Here is a 17,701-nt window from a genome sequence, read left to right on the forward strand (position 1 = left end):
CAATGTAGTTATGATAAAAAGTATTTAATTTTTTTTTCTGATTAAGAATACTAAAATACTTACTAACTCTACTTTCATGTGAATAAGAATATTAAAAGTACCAATTAAAAGTATTAGTAAAAGTATTATTATAAGGATATATGGATATAAAAAAAAGAAGTTTACTTACAAAAAAACGTTCTTGTAAATAATATGAAAATTAAAATTTTCCACATTAACTATACCTGAAGATCAACAATTGGATTTTTAGAATATGTAATATCAAAATACGCAGATGATCAGAGGGTGAACATTACTTGGATTATAACTAATTTATCGATTATAACTAATTTTTTTATAAATTTGATCCTCGTAGACACGATATTCCTGAAACTTTTGGAAATATTTTGTGGAGAAAAAAAGGTAATGCAAATGTCTTTCGTTTTGGAAAAGAAAAAGTACAAGTTAATAATGCATAATACTGCGTAATAAAGATTAAAAAAATTTGTTTTTGTTTGAAAAATACGTTGTTTTAGTTAATTTTCTAAGGTCTTGGCCTCAGTTTTCGCCTGATAGACATGTTATTTCTAAAATTTTTCTCACATTATGTCATATCAAAATGAAGGTCACAATATAGGGCTCGTCTTCCTGTAAAAAAAATGATAGGTTGATAACGAGGAATTATGAGTAAATGACGGTTAAACGAAAATTTAAAAAAAAAAATTTTTAACAAATTTTGACTTTGCACTTAAATATCTCTGAAACTAAAAAAGTATTTGCAACCGCTGGTAAACCGTTAGAATGAGTATTTCATTAGCTTTAAAACGAGTGTACAAGATTGAATATACCTGTCACATTTCCCGAGTTATAAATAAAAATGTGAAAATAAGCCGGTTTTTGGATGTTTCAACTTTGAGGCCCCATAACTCGAGAACAAGGGCCCAAAAAGGAAAATGTCACTAGGTGTTTTTTGTTCGTCTGCATGTATTCTATCACCCTGCTTCGGGAATACCATTGAGTCCCGGACACCCTGTATTGTTAGACGAAACAGTAACTTGGTATAGAACTTAGACGAAATAGTGGTATACTAATGGAGTACAAATAATAAAAGGATTCTCTATTCTTTGATGGAGTAAGCAAGCCCTTTAGTTTAATAAGTGATTTTATATAATATGCCAGCTTCAGTAAAACGTAAATAATATAAATTAAAACACACATTGTTCTTAGTTCTTTTTGATAATAAAAATATTTTTTTTTTGAAATAATACACAATTGTAAAAAATTATTAAAATGATTAAAAAAATTTTGGAAATTAACGTACTGCTGTTATTTATTAGACATGTAAAATTTTAATTATTATGTTTTAATTATTATTATTTATGTATTAAGTTAATATGTTATGCTATGCAAAGGTTGTTCGATTGTTTGTTTATTCGGATATTAGTATTTAATTTTAACAGTCTCAATGAATTAAATTTTAAGGGAAATATGTTTGACATTTCGACAGTGAATAGGCTATTGTTAATTATGAGTATGTTTATTTGTTGAATGACTAAGTCTATTTTAATATAATAATTACCTATTTAGAGAATAAATAAATGACATCTTAATAAGTGGGGTTCAACTTATTAAGATCTAATATTTTGATAAACACTAAATTCTCAATCAATTTTTTTCAATCAATTTTCATTTTTTTTCAACACATTGCTCCATCGTCGTAGAATTTCAATTTAATTTTATTGAAATAAACTGAAACTTTTTATGTCCCTCATGTAGAACAATTATGTTCCTGATGTATAAGAAAGCGATGTCAAAAATTACTAGCTTAAAAAAAATCACTTTTCTCCAGAAAATCTTAATTCTAGGAGCCGAATTTTTACCTTATTTTACACATACATATAAAATGAGAAATAAAAGAAACTGCAGAACTTAAACTTCTGATTTTCCTCAATAAGAGTCAATGGAGTATGAAGCCAACAATTTTACGAGAGAAATTCAATTCCAAACCTGTAATACTGATTTGGTAAAATTTTTTAGAAAAATGTTGTTGAAATACGGTTGCGTACATTTATTGCATAAATTTTGAAAATAAAAATTACAATATTATAAATGGAATGCTTATAATCTTTAAAAATATTATAGTCGAAAAGTTTTTAAATTTCAAACGTACAACAAATAACAAGGGAATTTTTTTACATTTAGTTTTTTTCAATTTCTTAACTACCCCTTTTCTAAGAAATAAATCTCTTTAAAAATATTAATTTAAAATATTTAGACAAATTTAATTTAATTAATAATTAAAGATTATTATCCTGGTGTAATATAAAAAAAAAACTTTCTTTTTAACAAGGGAAGCAACGAACCATTGAAATTTTCTTCAAATTTCTATAAATGCGAAAAGGGCATTTCTTATTTTGTATATTCATAATACATAATTACATTAAATTAGTATTGAAAATAAAATAATTTGTGACGATATTTTACAAAATATTAATTTGGTAATCTTTATTTAGTTCTGAAAATTGCATTGTATCAAAAAATAAATAATTTAAAAAGTTGTTTTGGCAGAAATAAAACGAATATTGTTCACAAATTACTCATTTGCTGTAACAGGGATGCTTATGACTCAAAAAATACGATTTTTAAGTAATTTTACAGAAATAAGCATTTTAAATATTTATTTTTTGTGCAAAAATTTCATTTCACTAGCTTCATAATTTCTACATAGGATTAATAAAATTAAAAAATAATGGTGAAAAATATATTAGCTCAAAAACTTTGGAATTAGATTTTTTCAAATGTGTAAATTTTGAGTTATGTCAACAATATTCTGTATGATTAACTGAATATTAAGAAAATTCATTTAAAATATGACAATATTTTTGAATTTCTGCACAATACACAAACCTGAACATGTTTACATATTTAATTTAAGACTTAGTTCAATTGAAATTAAATTACTTGTACGTAGCATTGTTTAAGAGTTTTCTATAAAAAGAATTTTTTAAAATATGATTATTGTTATCCTTTGCATATACATAGAAAATATCAAATGACTGTAGGTATGCATTTATGTCACCCACCTTCATGCGTAAACAAAATATCTTTAAATAGTAGGTATATTACCATAATGTAAAATGAAGACCTATATAGTATAAGAAAATATTTGAAATTCCAGAAATTTATTGACAATACTTAAATTTTTCCCTAGATATAAATTTTGTTTTCTTTTAAAAATGAGGCGTGTGTATCTAATCAAACAATGTGAATTACATCTATTTGTAAGTACATATACATGCATATATTAAACAAAATAATTGAAACGTGTATAGGTATATATCGTGTATACATAAATAGGAATAATATAAATGTGTATATTTATTATTATTTCATCGTAATTTTGGATTGAATTTAGAAGTGAATTAATTTTCAAGTAAAAAAAAAAATAAAAAGCATAAAAGGAATACAAATTTTATTATTCTTTCTTTTACTTTTCCTCTATCTTAATACTTGTATTTTTGTCCCTCTTATTTTCATTACGTTATGCGAGGGAATAAAAACTAGAGTAGGTATATGGTATTAAAAACAAAGGAAAAGTGCAAGAAAATTTCATTAAGAGTAAAGCTTTATCCTGCTTTTTCACTTTGTTATCTTTTATTTTAGTTTATACGCAGTAAAGATGGACGTGAGCAAATAACCAAATAAACTGAAAAACTGTATTATAATCAAAAATGATAATTATAATAGATTTTTTTGTCTTATTTTGTTTATTTTTCTCTTTATTTTGTCCTTCTTAATTCTAAAAAATATCCTTCTTATTATTTAAAGAAGAATCGTATTCTTTATACAATTAATGTGGTTAATAATTAAATGAAAATATTGTCTTCCCACATTTATATTATTATATTCTCATTTTCTTTTTTGACATTTGAATCCTTATTCTTGAAAACAAAACAATAAAAGAGAAAATAAAAAATAAACATCATCCATTTTTGTCCTTCTGGTTGTTGGTTTTTTGAATAAAAGTTGTTATAGCACAGTATAATTATATAGAAAGTTAAAAATATTTCAGTTTTCTGATACAATAATAATATTTTGATTCTTCTTAAATATTTCCCTATACTATGCAACAAATTCATTTATTCTGGATTATTGTAATAAGCGTGTACAAGGTGATGCATTTATACTTTGTTGATCAATTAAATTATGCTTTAGAATACACTTATGAATTTAATTATTTTCAACCAACGACAACAAACTCAACGAAGTTAGAGTTAAAAGTTCTTCGAAAATCATGATTTTTCTTTCTTTAAGTATGTACATCTACATAATATATTTTAATTTTTAAGATATTTAGAAGAAATTATAATTATGTTCTTTATACACATTTAATCGGATCATTATAATAAATTCATTAGAGTTTGATCAGAAAATCAGTTAAATTTCCCTGAGCCAAAATAATGAGAATATTTTTAATTTTTTGAATATTTTTAAATTCTGATATTCGAGTCATTGTGACATTTTCGCACTCAAAAAAAAATTACTAGATTCGCCGTAGTTTTGCATTCTTCTAGTGATAACAACTGGCAAACATCGGGCTAGTGCTGAAAAATAATATTTTCTACTATGTTTTATTGTACTGCATACTTAATATTAGTTGCTATTTTTTTGTCTGTTGCTGCTAAAAATACAAGTCGTTTCGTTATCCAGAGCCTTTACTTTATCACATAGTATTCGCTTTCCAGATTCTATATATAGAAAGAAAAACTATATAAATTTAACAAATTTACCAAATTCTTAGCATATATTTTAACTATTACAGAAATATTTAATTACTGCACAAACATAAAACATTACAATGAAAGTTGTAAGTGAAAAAGTTCAGTTGCAGAAACAGTTATAACACTTAGCTAAACTTTTAATATTACGCAGAAATTTTAGAAATGTTTTGTTTGTCATGTACAATTGAAGAATCTCACAAGGTCAGTAGAAAATATAGTCATAGAATTTAGCTAGATATTTTTATACGAGATATGTCATAAATTAGCTATGTATATAGCATTACAAAATTAAGATACACTCAATATGGATGCAGAAATATTGCTATTTTCGTGATTTTTGCAACAACTTAAGATATAAAGTTATGTAATTACGTTTTTTTGGCTACCAAAATATTGATCAGTTTTTTCCAGTACAGAATACCAGAAACAGACACAGCATATACCCGGTAATTTGAAGATAAACAATTTATTTTGCTGTTTATTTTTTTTCGGTTTTTTCTTCTCATATCATTTTTATTTTTGTCGTTCTTCTTCTGTCGGTATTTTAGATTTTTAGTTATTTTGTAAGGAAAGCACAATTTTCATTTGCCCTAAATAAATATTTAATCAAAACAGGATCTCAATATTTTTATTTTATTATTCTTAATTTTTTTTTCTTATTTTCATTATTTTTCTTGATTCTTTTACTCCTACTACAGAATATCTTTACTGTTTTGTGTTATTGTTGTCCTGTCGTTTTATATACACTCTCAATTTTAATGCTGGCAGCAAAAGAAAAATTGAGAAAAATTATTTTAATAATAACAAAATAGCAGAAAAATATAAAAAAAAACGTAGAAAATTAGAAAAGAAAATCTTAAAAAATAATTATATAAAATAGAAATATTACTTACTAATATTATGGTAAATTTTTGCTTCTACCCAAGGTTTTGCTCCAAAAAAAATCTCAAAAGGATGTAGTCTAGTATAAAATAATTATGATTGCTACAAGAAAGAGTAAAATTAATGAAAATTATCTTTAATATTAAAGTAAAAATTATGTGGAAAGTGTAAAGGCCTTTATTTATTAAAATAAAGCAACATAGAGTAAAAAAAACAAAAATTTATATTGAGTAAAAGTATCATAAAAATACCATTACCACCACAATCATAACTCAGAATAAGGCAAATACAGGCAAGTCAAACCAAAAAACCCACAAACCATAATAGATTATTTGCTGTTTTTATTTTGTTTCATTGTTTTACATTTTCTCAATTTTTTATAGTTACCATAGAGAGCAGACTGGTTAGTTTTATGCATATACGCACGTTATATACGATATGTTAAGAAAATAATTCCAATTTTATTATATTAAATTGAATTTCACATAAGAATATTAACTTTGATATTGTATACATTTTATGGCAAAATGTAGGATGTTTCTAATATCCTAAATATAAGCATGTATACAAACTTGTGTGCAATGCGCTGTACAAAATATCAATTTTTTTTCAGTTATAGTAATTACAAAATATCACGTCCTCTTTGAGCACAAAACAATCAAAAACAAATACATAGAAATAGAAAACAAAAAAACCAGTAGAAAACCAATTCTAATATCCTTAAAGGTTTTCAGGACAAACAAATAATATAAACAAAACTGAGAAAAAAAGAGGGACATAAAGATAACGACGGAAACAAATGAAAAATAAAAAACGTGAAATAATGAACAAAAAAAACAGTTAACTGAACTGTTCTACTTATAGTTTTCATTATCCTTTTTTGTTCTCATTGTATTTGTTTTTTATTTTGTACATCTCATCTCATGCTATTTATTATACTTTCATTTCATTTCAATTCTTTAGGTCAAAAACCATCACCGCAGTTGCCGTATTTAGTGCACGAATATTTTTTTTTATGAAAAGGTACAGATATGTGCGTTTTACATGGTACTTGGTCTTGGAAAAGTAAAAGTAAATGATGGTGTTCTTTTTCATTTTTATTAAAACAAAATATTATGTAAATAGTTGTAGAAAATAGTTGTAGTTAATTATTTAAACTACAGCAAAAAAGGACAAAATGTATTGAACTACATTTAAACGTAGTAGTTAGTCTTAACAAAAAGTGAAAATATTTGATGTGTTCAAAGCATAAGCAATTACATTATGATGCAAATACTTTTCGAGCTTGAAAAATTTGGAGAAAAAGTGCGAAGTTAAGGCTTATACTCGTATACTGGAAACCGTTTTTCTCTCAAGAAATCATAACAGAAAAGCAATTATTTTTTTTAGTTTTTTTTCAACAGGAAATGAATTTCTGTTCAAATTGCGACACATAAATTTCAAGGTGAAAACAGTACCTACTTTGTTGCATGTGGCCAAAAGAAAGACAGAAAAGGATAAAATAAAAATCAAGAAAATATCCGCTTCGTATTTTATTTTATTTTTTGTTTAGGTTCTGTTACTACTAAAACCTCACGTATTTATTAGGGCTAGTTATTTTCATTTGTCTTTTATTCGAGTAACAATAAAACGTTGCATTTTAATATTCCTATAAATGGAAATTTGTACACCTGACTTTGTGTACTTATGGTATTTTTCTTTACTTTAAATAAGGTTGAGATTCATATTGAAAAACTTAATTTGGGTTGGATTAAAGTTGAAAAAGATATGTAGTTTTCCTACGCTATACTTATACTATGATTAATTCTAGAGGAAACTTACTTTTTTTGGAACTCTACTACAAAATTTATTTAGTATCTGCTGAATCACTTACGATCAATCGCGATGTAACGCGATGTAATGCGACATTAGACTGTTGAAACTCCTTCTTGTTTTTTCAAATTGTGCTTTTCGTACTGTGCTTTCTACTGCAGCTAAATCAGTGCTGCAAATCTAAAGGTTTCTGTCAGAAATTTTTCAAAGTGGATTCCAATCAGGATTTACTGTTTTGTTTCAAATTTTGTGTCAATATGAAATGGTATACAGTTTTAAAATAGATCTTTGATACAATTTTCATTCTGTCATACTATTATTTCCGAAAAATAAAACAATTTATCTTTCATTTTAATGTTTCAGATCCATTGTATAATCTTACATCTAGAATGCCATCGAAACTTGGATAGCCTTTATATAAAAATTTCAATAAAACATAGTTTTTGGGGCAATTTAACTGTTTAAGCTTATATCGTGAATATTCTTATTTGTATAACAAATCAATTTCAAATTTCCACATCTTCCAGTTTTGCTGAGTTGCCTTAGATATGCCCTTTCTTAGAATCAAATTTAAAACTGAAACAAAATTTTTTCAATACAATCAATTTGATAACCAATTTGAGGAAAAGAGCTGTTCAGAAAATCTTAATATCTTCAATCTCGTTATCTTGTTTTTCGTTTACATTTAATATAAGAGTTTTGCAAGAGAACGAACAAATTTGATCATATTAAAAATTCAATAAAAATTCAATAACAAATTTTAAAAAAGTTTTAAATTAAAAAAAAATTTTTATTTTTAATAAATTAATATTTTATCAATTTATCGTTATTTAATTTTACAAAAAAACAAAAACGAAACAAAATAAAAAAGAATTTTCTCAAAGAAAACTTTTCCTTAACTCCAAAGATTTCGGAGAGAAAAATTAGAATAAAAAACAATTTTTAGTTCATCAATATTTACTCAAAAAAAATTTTCACCGTATTAGTACAAGAAAATGAGGGAAAATTATAAAATAAAAAAAAACTTTCCAGGAAAAAATTAAAATGAACGCAAAATAAAAAAAAAACAAAGCAAGGAAAAAGTAAAAAATAATTTTTCCAAAATAATTTGTCAAATTCAAATTCTTGCAATAAATATTTTTCGGGAAATTTTTCTTCCTTACATCTTTTTTTTTATTTTATTCTTCTTCGTTTTCTTTTAAGTCATTAAATTTAATATTTCTCTTTATTCTTTATTATATCTAATAATAACTTGCTTTTACTTAGTTAATTTTTCTTATTTTTCTATATTTTCCGTATATATGTATGTGTATGTGTTGCAAACATTTCCAAATATGTGTGTAGGAATTTTATGTTAAAGGCTATATACATATGTACATACAAATACATACAAACACTTATATACCGTTTAAACTTCTTTTACATTTAAATTCCGTACTTCATTATTTTTTTTTTGTTATCTTTCAATACAATTATGATCCCTTATTCATTTTTTTGCTTCTTCAGAGATTGTGAGTGCAAATACACCATGAGCGAAGCGAAGAGATGAATTAAGAGAATGAACTATATTAAATCAAAATTGGAGTAGATAAACAATATTTCCAGTTGCATGTAACAATGTAGTTTTCAATATGTGTAAAAAAAAGAGAGAATTTGTAAATTACTTCATTATCTGTGGTAAACAAAATATATAGTTGAGGTGAAATATAAATATTAATTATAATTGCAAGTAATGTTGTTTGCCTAATTTCGTGAAATTAAAAGAGAAAAATTATTGTAACAAATGCAGTCGAGAATATTATTATGATATGAATTTGTACAATGGTAATGTCGTGCCGAAATAAATTCACTTTTGCTTCCTAAATTTCAAGTTTTTCCTATTTTCAAAAAATTACTAAGTATTAAGGAATAAATTTATTAAAATATTGAAGTTAATTTACAATTGAAAACTAAAAAAATTTAAAGTAATTTTACTACATTCTGATGTAAATTTAACAGACCCAAAATAACGCAACATAAAAACTAGGACTAAGAAAAACGAAACAAGGAAAAAACAAAATTCTATTCCTAATGATAACTTAATAGATTAGGGACGTGCGGTAGAATTTCTATAAAAAAAAATAAAAAAATTAGAAGTAAAAATAAAAACAACGAAAAAAAAATAAAATAAATAAAAAATTAGGAAAAACATTTACCATAAAACACACTCATTCAAACTGGTGCACGTATAGGAAAAATTTATATTTTGTTTACTTTTTCTTTTTTGTTTTCAGTGTAATAAAAAACTCAAAATAAAAAAATTGCAGAAAAATGAAAAAAATCAACAACAACAAAGTGAAAAGAATAAAAAAAAAATTGTAACAATAAAAGATTCACAGGACGCCTTAAAAAAGCCACAAGGGACATCTTTTGTTTTCTTTTTTTTTTTTTACTTTCCTGCTCTTTTTTCGCTAAACTGGATGGCATGCGAACAAATTTTCCTCTTTCTGTTTATTTTGTTTGTTTTATTCGATTTTTTTTCTTGTTCTTCTCTTTCATTTTTTTTATAGTATTTTTATGTTTTTATACGTTTTTTATTTCAATTTTTCTTCTTTTCGGTTGATTAATTTATGGTAACATCGCGATAATAAAAGGCCAACAAGAAACACAAACAAAAAGAAGAAAACAACCTCATAAAGTAAAAAAGAAAAAAAAAATCTAATAAAAAGAAAAATATGAAAATTTTCTTTTTCCGAAGTAAATAAAAAATAATTTCGTGTTTCTTGTCACGAATAATAGTTATTGGATTAGGAATACGATTATGAGGCACCTATTCAATTAAACACATATTTTGCGTACAGAAATTTAAAAATTGGTGTATTGCTGAATTTTCTATGAGCTACATTCAAATATGACTTAATGGAAATGATTTAGAATAGGATATTTAAAAATAAAGGGTTGTATAACACACGGTAGCAAACGGTCGAATGGTTATCCATGTGGCTTAGAGGGTATTTCTTTACAAAGAAAAAATTTTGCATATTTTTGGGAAAATTTAATTGTTGTTTAGAAATAACTTATAAAACCTGAAGAATTCAATTGCGTGGTAAGTGCCTCACTACTATGGCTTTATACAATTTACCTGCAACTGAATAAAAATGCTTTTATATATACGAGAGTCTTTACATTAAACTACTATATACTGTCTGGATCAACGAAATAAAAATATAATTTTTAAAGCTTTGAATGAAAATTATTATTTTCTTTTAGTGTTTACAGTTTATTAGAATTTTTCCATTTTCATTATTGGGGGTCTTTATTTTTTGTTTTCTTTAATTTTCAGTTTTATTTCATTTTGTAAGATATTGTGTATAATTTATAGGACAAATGAATATTATAAAATAAAAACACTCAGCTATTAGTGTGAGCAAAACGATACAAAACCAAATAAAAAGAATAGCAAAAAAACCCAAGTCAGAGACAGAGAAAACAATCAATTTAATATGGCAAGATCCATCTTTTCGAAAAAAAAAGTGAAAATAAAATGACAAAAGAAATATAATGAAGAAGAAGGATACAAAAATATTTTATAACGGAGGGGTGGGGGAGGTGATAGCAAAAATCATTTAAACGTAAATAGAGGACGAAAACTTTACATTCAACATTTATGGTGGACGTCAAAGCTAAAACACATTTAATTTATAATACGAGTACATTTTTATTATAGACCTACTCTAAACATAATTTGTATACTGATTGTAACACATAAAGTAAAAAGCTCACCCACTTTTCTAATTTTATTGCAATTATAAGATAGTTAAATGAGAAATAAACTTTATTAATTGTAGCTTTATTGAGGCTATCACTTTAATGATTGCTTGACACCATTTCCAACTACACTTTAACAATTTATTAAGCTTAAATTAAGTTCGAGAACGTTTTACTGATCGCTGAGGCTAAGACCAAGTGAGCGTTCGACCAATCCTTTTTGTCAATTTATATGCAATTATTTCCTAATATCATGCACCCCATTGAATTTGAAATTTTTGTTTATAATAGGTTCTGTTCGAATAATTATACATGCTTCAGACGCCAAATAAAAAATACTAAGAAGATGTTTAAGACAACTACAACGTAACATCCCCCAAAATTTTATTTGGAAATTATTATCGCAGTATTTAAACAAAGCGGTCTTAAATATAAAAATAATCGAAATAATTTTTATAAATTATTGTATACACCTCCGATGGCGGGCTGTCTTTTTGTATAACAGATTTCAGTACGATTTCCTTATATTTTCCTATATAGGTACACTATATTATATTATTGTTGTAACATTTATTATTATTATTTAAATATCCTGTAACTTTATTTATGTATTTATGAACGGCCTTTTTTTTATTATTTTTCTTCTTTCATTATTAAATTTTGAAAATTTTTATTTCGTCCTTTTCTTTATTTTGCTTTTCATAATATTTTCTTTTTGTTTCTTTTTTGAAGTTGTTATTACTGTTGTTGTGGCCTTTTTAATGAGTTTAGGCTAATAAAAATCTATAAATATCCTATTCACATTTAAAAATAAAATAAAAAATAAAAATATTCAGTGTACATACGTTTAAGGATAATATTTTTTGTGGACATTTTGTGGACGGTAAACTTTAAAGTTATGATTGTAAGATGATAGGAAACAAGAATTGGGGAATAATAAAAATTTTATAAAAAAAAGGAAGAAATGATAATTTGTCTTAGTTAAAATTTTATTGCATAAGAAATTTTTTTGAGAAAAAGGAAAAAAAATTTCGTAATTTTTTATGTTCTGTTGATTCTTTTTTCGTTTATTTATGCTTATTCCTTCACATTCGTTCTTTTTTCCTCAGTTTTCTTTCTCCCTACTTATTAAAATTGAGCAAGCTGTTTCTCGTGATTTGCTGTTATTTTTTTTCTTACCTTATTTATTTTTTTTACTGCTTCCTCCTTAATTTCACTTTATTCTTTTCAAATTCATTACAATGATTAGGGAGGAAGTAAAACTTTTAAGTACTCAAAGTTTTTTATTATTGATTATGGAATCTTCTTCAATTAATTTTCGGAACAATTATTATCTTCCAGAAAAAGAAAATTATTTAATTTTACTTTCACTTAAGGTTTCTATCTGGAAATATGTGAGTTTTTGTTTGGCTTCTTATTTAATTAGTATTGCTCATATTGCGAAACTCTTCTCGTTGTAAAGTAATCTTTTACATTTTGTTGGCAAATTAAAAAGTGCAAATATATTAATTTAGTGTTGTAATAAAGGATTTAAAAATTAAAAACATATAAAATAATTATTGAGAAAAGCAAAGTATCTTGAAAAAAGCAATATTAACCGGAAAATAGGAAAACCAGTTTCTTATTCAATAAAATTTGACATTATTATTAAATTTTCAAACTGAGATTAAAAGTGAACCCTTAAGATAGAATTTTGTAATAAGCAGCCAAAAATTTTTCGTGTTAGCCAAGGTCTCATGCATAATTACTAATGTCTATATTGTTCAATTTCCAAAAATAGTTCTGAAGAATAAATTTCTTCAGATCTCATAAATTTGTCATATTATATTTGCCCATTTATGTTATTCTGTTTAAATTATACGTAGATTATATTTAGATTAAACATTAAATAAATAAATATTATATAATTAAGTGAAACAACTTTGCTTTAGAGCATTATTTTGGAATCTGATATATCACTAAATAAACTAAAGTCCATATAGTAGCATATTAATTCGTAGTCTTCTAAGAATATATAATAAGGCAAACTATTACTGTGCTAATTACAAGTAAGCTTGTGAATAAAACACTCTTTTATAATATGGCAAAATAATTTGTGAATTTTAATATCAAGGATTTGACTCCTGCTATTTATAATAAAGATAATAAAGCAAATCTACTAACAGCCTTCTAACTAATAGTGTTATACATTCAATTTGTTCTATATTCGAAGTGTTATACATTGAAAGTGTTATATATTCAACCTGCTATACATTAAAAAAATGCATTAAATACGTAATTTGCTAAAATATTTGAAGATGATAATTGCACGTCAGCGCACAAACAATTTTAATGTCCAAACATTAAACATTGATCGTGCCATTTATTTGAAAGGTGTAAACGCATATTTTTTTGTTTAATAGGAGAAAAAGGAGGCCTTCCAATTTGATGAACTAAGGGCCATAAGCAATGTTTCATATTTGTAAATGTTAACCGTAATATTAGTGATTTTATTACTAAAACTCTTGAATAGTTCTGTTAATGAAAAATATTTACATACATGTAATATAGATATAACTACATATATGTAAATGCACTCATATCTATATCTATATTTTAATATAACTTAACTTAGATATTCAATTATTTTTATTTTTCCAGCTGCTATTGCCTTTATTGTTCTTATTCCGGTTCTTTCCCCTTTTTTTGTTTACATAAAACTTATCTTAATAATATTTTCCCTTTTCACATATCCTTTTTGTTTTTTATTTTCATTCATTAATGGAAATTTTTTAATTTTTACTGTTAAAGAACTCTAACCTTTTATAAATAGTTTGTTCTTGTGCTTGTCACAATAATTTAATTTTATGCTCTGTTAATTTTTTTAATATTTCTTTTTTACAGTAAAAGATAAAAAGTAGGTACACATTATTATGTACACGTACAGTAAAATCTGTATTATTTAGTAATGAAAATAGTATTTCATTTATTCATAACTGAGTACTTTAAAATTCAAAAACCCAACATTTTCTGTAATAAAATGAGTTTAAATTTTCTTCAATTTAAATTTGTTGAGAATAATATTGATAAGTTTATATAAAGACCCTTTCTATAAAACTTTAATTGCAGTTTTAAATACTTTATCCTGTTTATCTTGTTATTTTAGTTTCAACATTTCGTTTGATTTTATATTTTAGTTTCTTTTAAGGTTCTGATGAGCGTATTCTACTATTTTCGATTTTGGATTCTCACCTTAAATGATTATGTTTTTAAAACCCACTTACATGTGTGCATTTAATTTAATATTAAAAGTTCTTTTACCCAAATACTTTTAAGTATATTGTAATTCAATTTTTTTCATTTACAATGTAGGTACTAAATCCCAAAGGTAAATACTTTCAAAACTCAAAAAATTGTAAAGTGAAATAATGTTTCTTAAATACAAAAGTTCTTGACAATATTGTAGATGTACCTGGAACTATTATAAAGAAGGTGTACATAAATGTAAGTAAACACAAAAAAAAATCATGTAAAAAAATTCTTTTCAATACAAGAAAAGGATTTTACAGTTACTTAATTCAAAGTATTTTTATTGAATAATATTACAAGAAAGAAAATTTAATATACACGAAACAAAATATATGTATATGTGGAAAGGGTCAGAAACAAAATGAAAAAAAGACCCTAATCCAGTCTAGTGAAAAATAGAAAAACCAAATTTTTCCTATGTTTTTTAAAAATATTTTAAAAATTCTTATACCCTTATTTTATGAAATCTTCTTTTGTATCAAGTTTAAGTTATCCTCATGTTTAAATATTTTTCTATATTATTAGTTTCCTTAGACACGCAGCTATCTATACAAAGTATAATGAGTGATAGAAAAGGACACTTTCTATATATTTTATGAAATTTTATTGCTATTGCTGTCATAGTTATCTTGATATCGCCGACGTGCGATAAAATTAAGGACTAAAGAATATCAAATAAATTTTTTTTTGGAAGGTCTTCCTTTTTTCTTCCTTTTGATCCACTCAAGTGTTTTAATTTGGTAAAAAAGTGCAAAAAAAAAAAAACAAAAAACATTGAAAAATTGAAAATTTTATATTTAAATTTTTTTTTTTGACGAAAGGAGAAATTCTTGAAATTAAATATTTTTTTCTTTAAATTCTTTCTTTAAGTTCGTCTTGTAGATTTTCTCATATAAAAAAAATATTTAAAGAATTTGTAATTTTCATTTTTTTCCAAAATAAATTTTTCTTTTTCGATTTGGAAATTCATTTAGTATTTTTAATTAAGATTTTTATTGAGATACAATTCGAAGAATTTCTTTTATTAAAGACCACAGAAATTTTTCTAAATAAATATTCTTAAAAATTTTCACAAAAAAATTTTAACATGAAAATATTTAAATTACACGATGTAAGTGTTGATAGTTTAATTAAATTAAGATGAAAAAATTTATATTCAAATTTTTAAGAACAAATTCAAAAAAAATCAAAAATGACTCTATAAAGTAGACAAATACAACGAAAGTTTACGTATTTCATTGCCCCATATCTAACAGTTCCAATTTGTATTAAAATTCAATTGCCTACCTTCTGCATATAGATGAATACATTTTTCTGTAACTTTTTGTCTCGGAAATTCGTAGCTCAGCTTCTGAATATTCATAGAACATAATAGAAATTTTGTTAATTAAATCTGAATATTTTGAATGAATGCGCTTAGTATTTGTCTTTGTAAATTTTCGAAAATCTTGAATAATTTGTTTTATAAATTTCATAAAAAAAACAAATAGTAATTTTAATTTCCTGAAATATTATTTCCCTAATAAAAATTGTGATTGTGAAGAAATTTTTGTTAATTTTCATATGAACTTTACTAAAATATCCAGCACACTTTTATTTAGAATTCTTATAATTTGCAATTGTTTTAATCAATTTCTAGTAAAAGATGATCTAAGTTAACTATACTTAACAAAGAAATTGCTTTCTATTGTATTAAAATATAAGTTTGCTGCTTCTACACTCATTTCCCCAATTGAATGGAGTTCTGATATAATTTTAACAAAATTTCATTCAAAAGACCCCACAACTTTCATAATAATTACATATTCATTTTTATATTAAAAATGGTATTTATTTATGAAAATTTTTGTCTGGAGGTGTTTGAAGCATGAAAATTGTCTAATGAAGAATAAAATTATATAAGAATTTGTATAAGGATACGAGTATTAAGGAACAAAAAAAAAATTTTTTTTAATATTAATAATTTTCTTTAACTTAATTAAATTTTATGTATCTTTGTAGTTGTACCTATATAGAGAAATCCATATTATATCTGTATATACACTTATACATATACGTATGTTACTATTATAAGTAGGGGGAATTAAGATCAATTCCAATAAAATTTTTCTAGGAATGCTTTCAAAAGAAATACTTAATATTGAAAAATAAAGGAAAAATTTTTGTGCAAATTTTGTTTAACTTTTCTTGAAAGGAATTTTTAATATATGAAATAAAAATAAGAAAAGAATCTATGCTAAATGTTGGAAATTTATAAAAAAATGTTAGGAAAAAAAAAATTGAATAAATTTTAAATTTTAATATCTTCTCGTTTTTTTTTGTCGTATTCTTGCCCTTGTCTTATTATTCACATTATGTATTTGTTTAATTAATTTTTATATTGAACATGAAAAAAATATTCTTTTGAAATTTACACCTTGAATTTACCTTCACTTATTCTAAGAATTTGTTTACATTTTTATAATTGGAATTTTTAACGTTTATACACAGTTTAAATTTTTGATTAAGATCAAATTTCAATATAATTCACAATATATTACCATTGTTAAAATAATGGTCATTTATCACAAATAAAGTGAAGAGTTTTTTAGTTGTACGATTTTAGAAAGCCAGCAGCTATGCGGGAGATGTTAAATCGTAGCTGTGATATGCACAAAATTTAGATATTGGAGAGTTTTCTTCGTATTGTAATAAAAGTACAACAGTGGATTAATCTAGTATTTCAAATAATGAATTTCTTTTCTTGAGTAAGTTCTTAATCATAAACATTTCATGAAGAGAATAGTAAAAATACCCTAATATGTATGTACATGTCATTCTTAAAAATACACTATATGTTCATCTATATTCGTATATCTTCTTATAGTCGTGCTCCGCTGCACTGTAACTCGTCCGAAATTGTTAACATAGCTGAAATTTCTTCGACAATTTCCAATATTGTTGAATGATTGCTATCTTAATTATATATAAGTAAAATTAGCAAATTGAGTGAGTTGGAATTAGAAACACATGCATATACATGTATATACCTAAGTTAAGGTTAACAGGTAAATTAACCACAGTTGATTCAGTGCAAGTAGGTGAGAGACTCTTTCTTAATGTATCATTAAAATCTGCTCTTTCAGCGATGTATCAAACTTTTTTTAGCTAACTTAGCTTTTGCATTTGTATATGCATCATACAATTTACCAGAATCTTTTGATTCGTTTGGA

General features: G+C 24.5%; 1 long non-coding RNA gene across 1 annotated transcript in view; it reads left to right on the plus strand.

Moving 5' to 3' along the window:
* Positions 1-17,701, plus strand: part of LOC129612467 (uncharacterized) — a 134,955-nt gene that overhangs the window by 23,238 nt on the left and 94,016 nt on the right. The gene's annotated exons all lie outside the window — the stretch shown is intronic.

Source organism: Condylostylus longicornis, unplaced genomic scaffold, assembly GCF_029603195.1.
Source record: "Condylostylus longicornis isolate FDR11 unplaced genomic scaffold, ASM2960319v2 ptg000072l, whole genome shotgun sequence".
In the NCBI taxonomy this organism is placed as follows: domain Eukaryota; kingdom Metazoa; phylum Arthropoda; class Insecta; order Diptera; family Dolichopodidae; genus Condylostylus; species Condylostylus longicornis.